This window comes from Vulpes lagopus, chromosome 7 (genome assembly GCF_018345385.1).
Source record: "Vulpes lagopus strain Blue_001 chromosome 7, ASM1834538v1, whole genome shotgun sequence".
In the NCBI taxonomy this organism is placed as follows: domain Eukaryota; kingdom Metazoa; phylum Chordata; class Mammalia; order Carnivora; family Canidae; genus Vulpes; species Vulpes lagopus.
In genome coordinates this window covers 71750937-71759197 of record NC_054830.1, presented here as the reverse complement: position 1 = coordinate 71759197, position 8261 = coordinate 71750937, and the positions used below count along the sequence as shown (strand labels likewise).

Here is an 8261-nt window from a genome sequence, read left to right as displayed (position 1 = left end):
CAATAACAAATAAATTGTCAACAATAATTGTTTTTCTGACAAAGAAATTGTCAACAGATAGGGCTATTTTCTTTATTGACATCAAGCTTTCTCCATCAGGTTGACACCAAAGAGAACACTTTAAACTTTTGGGAAAATGAGGGCCATGAAGAGGAGAAAAAGGAGAGAAGAGCAAAAGACCAAAATGGAGGTACTGTGAGAAAAAAATAATGCTTAGAGGGCACCTGGGTGCCTCAGTGGTTGAGCACCTGCCTTTGGCTCAGGTCATGATCCCTGGGTCCTGGGATCAAGTCCCACGTCAGGTTCTCAGCAGGGAGCCTGCTTCTCCCTCTGCCCATGTCTCTGCCTCTCTCTCTCTCTCTATGTCTCTCATGAATAAATAAATAAAATCTTAAATAAGAAGAAAGAAGCCTGAGAAATAATCCCAAAGCAAAATGTCACTTATAACAAGACATTCTTGGCATTCTCACCTTTCAAAATTAGAACAACCTAACTGTCCAATGTTAGAGGAATGATTAAGTGAATTATCTATTCATGCAACGGAATATTGTGTAGCCATTAAATGTTTCTTCTGAAGAATGTGCCACAGCAAAGAGCAAAGGGATACATAATGATAAATTTTGAAAAGTTAAAGGTGGTACCTGGCTGGCTCAGCCGGAAGAGTGTGTGAGCTTGATCTTGGAGTCATGGGTTTGAGCCCCATGGGGGTGTAGAGATTATTTATTAAGCAAATGAAACTTTAAAGAAGGGGGGGAAAAAAGTAAAACAAGCTTTGCACAATGGCACTGGGGTAGCCAATAAGGTTTATACGAGGTACAATTATTGCTAATTGTAAGCTTTTTGTCATATCCTACCGTGACAACTTGAAGTACAGTGGGCATTGACAATTTTTGACAGTCTTGGGGATCCCTGGGTGGCTCAGTGGTTTGGCAACTGCCTTTGGCCCAGGGCGTGATCCTGGAGTCCTGGGATCAAGTCCCATGTCAGGCTCCCTGCATGGAGCCTGCTTCTTCTTCTGCCTGTGTCTCGGCCTCTCTCTCTCTCTGTGTCTCTCATGAAAAAATAAATAAAATCTTAAAAAAAAATTTTTTGACAGTATCTACAGAGATCAAATTTAAAAAAAAGGCATAACCAAATCATATTGTGTTGTCATCTGTTTATCAATTTGTGTGTCTGTACCACCATTGGATCGAGGGAAGGGTAAGGAGTAGGAGTAGTGGGGAGCAATGTCGGGGACAGAAACATGAGGAACACTGACATGTATGGAATGTTCCAGGAAGAAGTACCTTTAAAGAAGACAGAAAAAATGAAGCAAAGAAGCCATGGAAAGGACTGAACCAAGAGAGCATGAGGGCACAGAATATGGGAGAAGATGGCACATCTAAGGTGTCTCCCAAAGTGGGAAGTCCTAGTATGGACAATTTGCTATAAGCAAACTTGAACAAAGTTTCAAGAGGAACTTCGCAAGTTGGATAACATCCCAGGGAAGGGAGAGATGGGATCTGAGCTGAAGTCTGCTTTTAGGCAAAGCCTACGTTCTCTGCTTTACTCTAGGCTGCCTCTTGGCCATGTTAAAAGTATCTCCTGAAGTGTACGAGATCATGATTGAAGAAGAATCAGTTGGTTGCATTTTCTATGTAAAGGCTGCACTTTGATACAGGGACAGTGATGGGAGCAGAAGGTGAGAGAATGGACCCCAGGGCAATAGATGAGTATGGGGAATGCAGACTCCACTGCTTGCAAAGCAGGTAAGGTAGGAGGGAAGCAACTGGAAAACTGGAGCCTACTCACTCTGCCTATGGGGGCAGGAATACAGGAACCTCATCCACCGTTGTTGACTATTCCAATTTGTTTAGTGATGCCAGAAATCTGGATTTTTATCTTTCTCTGTGACATTTCAAATTCTATTTTTATTTATTTATTTATTTATTTATTTATTTATTTTTTATTTTTTATTTTTTTTTTAAAGATTTTATTTATTTATCCATGAGAGAGGCAGAGAAAGAGGCAGAGGGAGAAGCAGGCTCCATGCAGGGAGCTCGATGCGGGACTTGATCCCAGGACTCCGGAATCACGACCCGAGCCAAAGGCAGATGTTCAGCCACTGAGCCACCCAGGTGTCCCTACATTTCAAATTTTAAATGCTGGGGATCTAAATAAAAACATTTTTAAACACTATGCAGAATAAATAAATCTGTGAAGTAGATTGGGCCCAAGTTTAGACTGTGGCTTTGTATCAGTAAAGGCAGGCAGTTTGTCTTGAGGAACTACATCCTCAGTTGTGCTGATTCTATGCAGAGCTAATCCCCAGGCTGAGGGGAAATCTCTAGCAGGCCGGGGGTGGGGGCACTTCCCCTACCAACATCCTTCCCCAGCTCCTCTCATTGGGCCCATCACTCAACTTTCTATGATGAATGCTTTGTTGGGTTCTGTTCCATGGAGTTAAAGGAGCATGGAGTGTCTCTCATCACAGCCCTTCTTTCCTAGGAAAATAAATGGCCAGCTCCCTGGAGTTGGGGATTTTTTATGCAATGACTTTCCTCCACGAGATTTATTGCAGCAGCTTTGTGAGAGATTTGTAGTAAGTAGTGTTCGGGCTGTAGGTCTTAAATCCTCAATGCCACAGTCATAACTCTCCAGGAAGGAAATGATAGAAGATCACAGTAGCTAATATTGCATTATGATGATACTGTCTCCACAGAAATGATTGCCGTCTTGCTGCTGCTGTCTTACTTAGGAAACGTGAGCTCTTCAGACGTGCTTGAGATATCTATCCTGGTGGTGCTTTGCGAGATCCCGAAGAACCTACAGACTAGGGGAAGAGAGCAAACATTTATTAAGTGTCTACCACTTCCCTTTTCACCTATGGGGAGACTGAGGCTCAAAGAAGTTAAATAATTTTCCCAAGGTCTCCTGCTGTACAACCTTTCTGATTACAAAGCAGATTTCATCCACCATGCCACATGGAACATATTTTTATACATAAGAGAATGTCTAATGAATCAAAGTTGATAGGAGTGAATGGTGAAATATTTTAGGTTTAACCTGAATCTACTTCACTTCTAGACTTAGTGCAGAGTGTATGGGAAGTCCAGGAGATAAACAATCTACATTACACCAAGAGGAAACACTCAGACAAACCCAGACTGTGGAATAAAGACAATCATCCCAGTCACTTCAAAAAGTCAATGCCATGGTGAAAAACATCAAGATGCTCTTCTAGTTTAAAAGAGATTGAAAAGACAAATTAACAGGGCAGCCCTGGTAGCCCAGAGGTTTGGTGCTGCCTTCGGCCCAGGGCATGATCCTGGAGACCTGGGATTGAGTCCCACATCAGGCTCCCTGCATGGAGTCTGCTTCTCCCTCTCCCTCTGCCTGTGTCTCTGCCTGTCTTTCTGTGTGTGTGTGTGCATCATGAATAAATAAATAAAATCTTTAAAAAAAAAAAAAGACAAATTAACAAATGCAAGATATAAACCTCAAATGGATCTTGGTTCCAAATGGAACTGCTAGATATTCCTCAATTGGGAACAATTGGGGAAATTTGAATATGGACTAGATGTCAGATGATATTAGAGATGATTATTGTCTAAACTATGATAATGGCATTGTGGTTATGCCGGAAAACAGTCTTATGCTTAGAAGATACCTACTGAGTACTTAGAAGGGAAGAATCATGATATCTGCCTTTCAATTTCAAATGAATGAGAAAAAAATTATGCTTGTATATATAAAGTATTATAGATTGCTGAATCTAGGTGGTGAGTATATAGGTGTTCAGTACACTATTCTTTCAACTTTTCTGTGCATTTTAAATTCTTCATAGTAGGGCAGCCCCAGTGGTGCAGCGGTTTAGCGCCGCCTGCAGCCTGGGGTGTGATCCTGGAGACCTGGGATCAAGTCCCACATCAGGCTTCCTGTATGGAGCCTGCTTCTCCCTCTGCCTGTCTCTGCCTCTCTCTCTCTCTCTCTCTCTATCAATCTCTCTGTCTCCATGAATAAATAAAATCTTTAAAAAAATAAAATTCTTCATAGTATAAAGTAAAAGTATACAAATAAAAATCTTGACTGGATTAAGCCACCTCAGAATGATGAAGAGGGGTGTACCAAATAGGTGAATGCATTTTGAAATTTCTTTAGAAGATTAAATATATGGGCAAATTTATAAAGCTTAGAATACGTGTTCATTAGAGAAAATGAAAAATCATTTTAAAAGGATAGATGTACATAGCTACAGCCATATAAAAATATATTTGCTGGTGGACAAGAACTAAAACTATATCTGTTCAGTTAGTGGAACTAGAGGTGATTTTTCCCTCAAATTCCTCTTGCTATATTATCTTTTCCATCAATATAATCATCGAAAAGTGTACTTTTCGAGACCAAGGCAGAAAGAGATCAAAACTCTTTTGCTGTGATGTGAGGTTACAGATGACTATTTTTCTTTTAAGAGTCATCCTTAAAGTCCATCATAAAAAAATTCTGGGGGCACCTGGGTGGCTTAGTTGGTTAAGCATCTGCCTTTGGCTCAGGTCATGATCCTGGGATGCTGGGATGAAGCCCCCCCCCCCCCCCCCCACCGCATGCCTGCATCTGGTCTCCCTGCTCAGGGGGAAGTCTGCTTCTCTCTCTCCCTCTGACCATCCCCCTCTGCTCATGCTTTCTCACTTTCTCTCTCTCAAATAAATAAATAAAACTTAAAAAATTAAAATTAGAATAAAATAAATCATGTATTTTTATAATCAGTAAGCACATTGAATTTATTGCATTACCAAAAACATATCAATCTGGGGACTCCAACTCCATAATGGCAAGATGGTTAAAAAGGATCTGGGAAAAGAAAGAAGTTTGGTTCATGAATGGCCAAGGAAATAGTTTCATCTATATTATAAGAATGACTAGACAGTCATTCTATTCAGGTTAAATAGGATTCAGCAAACACAGGCTGGTCACCTATTTTTGTAAATGAAGTTTTATTGTATTGGCTATTGCTACTTTCACACTACAAGAATTGAATGATTTCAACAGAGACTATGTGGCATGCAAAGCCTAAAACATTACTATCTGGTCTTTTATTAAAAAGTTTGATATGTCGGCAAATTGAAATCCAATAAAAAAATATACATAAATAAATAAATAAAAATAGAAATGAAAAAAAAAAAGTGTGCCGAGCTCTAGTCTAAAAGTATTCATGTATATGAAAAAGGATTAAATGAGAATATGGAAAATTAAAGCTGATTTATTATGATGGGTGTATTGTGACTTTTTAATTCATATTTTAAAAAATTACATTGTTGTTACAATGTGGTTTGTTCATTAAATAAATATTTTTAAGAAAAATTATTGAATGAGACATTACTGTTTTTGCCATGCATGAAATATTGAGGGGGAAAGGTAATAGAAAAATGTATTATCAATTATTAAAGCCTGATGTGGAAATTCTCATTTCCATGTGCCAAAGAAAATAATCAGAAATACAGGAGGGAAATTACCAAGGTAATTCTCACAGGATTGTTCATAATAACAAAATAGTGGAAATTACATGTTAACTATTAAATAAATAATGATGGCTATATGATGGAATATTATACAATCATTAAAAATAATACTTTTTAAAAAAAATGTATTACTTTTGTAATCAGAAAAAGATTCTACTTTTTAAAGATTTTATTTATTTATTTGAGAGAACACAGGAGTGGTTGGAGGGGTAGAGGGAGAGGGAGACAGACTCCCCACTGGGCAGAGCCTGATGCACAGCTTAATCTCAGGACCCTGGGATCACGACCTGAGCCAAAGGTAGCACTTAACTGACTGAGCCACGCAGGTACCCCAAAATTCTTTTTTTTTTTTTTTAAGATTTTACTTATTTATTCATGAAAGACAGAGAGGGAGAGAGGCAAAGACACAAGCAGAGGGAGAAGCAGGCTCCATGCAAGGAGCTCAATGTGAGACTCGATCCTGGGTCTCCAGGATCATGCTCTGGGCTGAAGGCGGGTGCTAAACCACTGAGCCACCCAGGCTGCCCAACCAAAATTTTATTTTTTAAAGGATGCAGAACAATAGAAAATGTCCATGACAGTTATATTTAAGTAAAATAAATCACAGAGCATATCAAAATATCTATTTGTAAGCATATCTACATAATCTTATCAATACATAGAAAAATATCTGGAAAATACAAACTATACTCATTAACAGTAGTTTAGGAGGTGATATTTAGGAATTTTGTTTCTCAATATAATTCTAGAGTATTTAATTTTTAAAAAAGCATATATATCAAAAGAAGAAATATATACCCACCTTCATTTTTAAATTTTTATTAAGATTTTATTTTTTTTAAAGATTTTATCTATTTATTCATGAGAGACAAAGAGAGAGAGAGGCAGAGACAGGGCAGAGGCATGAAGTAGGCTCCATGCAGGAAGCTCGATATGGGACCCGATCCTAGGACCCCGAGATCACACCCTGAGCCAAAGGCAGACGCTCAACTGCTAAGCCATCCAGGTGTCCCTAAGATTTTATTTTTAAGTAATCTTTATAACCAACATGGGACTCATACTCACAACCCTGAGATCAAGAATCGCCATGTTCTACCAACTGAGCCAGCCAGGCACCCCTACATATTCACCTTTATTTTTTTATTTTTTATTTCTTTAAAGATTTATTTATTCATGAGACACAGAGAAGCAGAGACATAGGCAGAGAAGCAGAGACATAGGCAGAGGGAGAAGCTCCCCTGCAGGGAGCCTGATGCAGGACTCAACCCCAGGGCCCTGAGATCACCACCTGAGCCAAAGGCAGACACTTAACCACTGAGGCCCCCAGTTGCCCCCCCATCCATCTCTAAAAAGAATACTTTTTTTTTTTAATTTCCAAACTAATTTACTTCTCAGAGTCCAAAACTTTGTGAGCCCTGGCCCAGAAATTTCCCCTGGTCCCGATGGAGATCCAAGCTTCTTAAGCCTCAAACTCAAATTCAAAGTACTGTGGGTCGAAGTAGTGGATGTGGACATAACCATCTCACCGCCGCTGCTATAGCTCTTGCCATCAGGATGGAAGGCAACGCTGTTGATGGGTCCGAAGTGACCCTTGACTCTTCCAAACTCTTCTTCAAAGGCCAAGTGGAAGAACCTGGCTTCAAACTTGCCAATCCTGGTGGAGGTGGTGGTTACATCCATGGCTTCCTGACCACCACCCAGCACCACATGGTCATAGTTGGGAGAGAGGGCAGCTGAGTTGACTGGACATTCTGTCCGGAAAGTCTTCTGGTGTTCAAGAGTTGTGGAGTCAAAGAGCTTAGCTGTGTTGTCCTTGGAAGCAGTGACAAACATGGTCATGTCCCTGGATAACCGGATCTCATTGATCTGCTGGGAGCGCTCCTTAACGTTAAATTCACCAGTACTTGGTGCTATACTGGTTGAGCTCTCCACCTTCATGACCCGCGATGATGCACTCCCCCAGGGGTCCCCAAACAGCACCAGTGATCTTGGAGTCGTTGCAAGGGATCTTCATGTAGGGCTCATTGTTGTCGATTTGGCTTGGATCCCGCAGGTCAAAGAAGCTCACAAAGCACTGGTAGCCCATCTGTTTGTCCGTGGAGAACATGATGATGTTGCCCCCAAAATCAAAGCCACACGTCCGGACAGCTGAATTGGTCTTGAGTAGGGCCAGCTGCTTCCCTGTTTCACAGTCCCAGAGACGACAGCTATTATCAGCTGAGCCGGTAAGGACATGTTTGGTGTCCCAGTCAGCGTCTACACACCACACAGCTCCACTATGGCCCATGTAAGTGCCCAGCCTCTCACCATTCACGGAGTACCACACATTGACAATAGGGTCCTTGGCCACCGTGAAGAGGAGGTCTCCCTCGCAGTTGTACTTAATCCACGTAATGGATCGTTCATGGCCCTGCAGCAGGATCTGCTTCATCCCGGCCTTGACGCGAGGGACAAGAATACTTATTAAAAGTTTTTAAGTGACCCAGTTAAATGTTTATGAAAAGCTGAATAGAAAATTACAGAGAAAGTATGATCTCAGGTTCAGGAATAAAATACACAAAAACAGAATCCAAGAAAATGTCAAATATGAAGGGCTCTTTCTTTCTTTCTTTTTTTTTTTTTTTAAGATTTTATTTATTTATCTGAGAGAAAAAACAAGCAGAGGAGGAGGAGCAAAGGCAGAGGAAGAAGCAGATTCCCAGCTGAGCAGGGAGCCCACAGTGGGGCTCGATTCCAGTACCCCAAGATCCATGACCCAAGCCA

At 40.6% G+C, this 8261-nt stretch overlaps 1 non-coding gene and 1 pseudogene across 1 annotated transcript; one reads left to right on the top strand and one right to left on the bottom strand.

The window, feature by feature from the left end:
- The first annotated feature begins 768 nt into the window (after positions 1–768).
- LOC121496417 lies at positions 769–906 on the top strand. Its single transcript, XR_005989223.1, has one exon. It is a non-coding gene; the product is annotated as a U4 spliceosomal RNA (small nuclear RNA).
- A 5962-nt stretch (positions 907–6868) lies between these two features.
- Positions 6869–7929, bottom strand: LOC121495501 (annotated as a pseudogene).
- Between the last annotated feature and the right edge of the window lie 332 nt (positions 7930–8261).